Source organism: Dipodomys spectabilis, unplaced genomic scaffold (assembly GCF_019054845.1).
Source record: "Dipodomys spectabilis isolate Male_0828 unplaced genomic scaffold, ASM1905484v1 ptg000934l, whole genome shotgun sequence".
NCBI classification, from domain to species: Eukaryota; Metazoa; Chordata; class Mammalia; order Rodentia; family Heteromyidae; genus Dipodomys; species Dipodomys spectabilis.
Window position 1 is genome coordinate 11271 of NW_024871611.1, and position 982 is coordinate 12252.

Genomic DNA, 982 nt, shown 5'->3' on the forward strand with positions numbered 1-982 from the left:
CAGATCTCAGCCTCTGGAGTAGCCAGGATTACAGGCGTGAGCCACCGGCGCCCAGCTTTTTCATTCTATTTCAAATTTGACATGTGCGTTAATATCAGAAACGTAATGTGACCTCATAACCATTGTAACATCATAAATCAGCAGTCACATCAAATTGTCATTATGACACTATCAGCTCATTGTGACATAACCAAACGACAGTGGCATCATAGCATTATAAATCACAGTGACATTGTTACATCATAGACTTAACAGTGTGAAGTCCTATTCTGTGAATTCATTCTATTTCAGAAACCCATTTTGACCATATAACCATTGTGATATCACAATCCTTTGTGACATCACATTGCCATTGTGATATCATTAACCTGCTGTGCCATCACAAACCAGTCCTGTCCTTATTAGTTGTGTGACATACTGCCATTGCCATACATTAGGCCCTTTGTGAGCTCATAATCTGTTATCAATCTCATATTTCTGGTATGACATGTGATATCAGAAATCTCCTGTGACATCAAACTGCCAGATGTCATGATCATTGTATCACATTATGACCTAACAAGCCTGTTAGAATGGCATCACATTTGTAACAAAACATGCCTTTGGAGACATTACAGTCCCTTTTTGAACTCATATATTCATTGCCAATTAATGACAGTTGAGATCTCTCATGCCATTCTGACATCGTGAACCCATTGTGACATCACAAACTTACTTTGACCTCATCACGAGAATGGCATCAACAACTAATTGTTGTATCAAATCATTATTTTGAGATGATATTTTGGTATTGCTGTTGTGGTATCACTCTCCCATTGTGTTTTTACAAACCTGTCATGGCCTCACCAGATCTTAGAGAATTCATGGCCTTTGAGACTTCGAGCTCTTTCTTTGGACTCATGTACATATGACCTATAAGGCAAGGAGACAAACCATTGATTCACATTTAAAATAATAAACCAGGGAGGATTGGGGGGGGAGG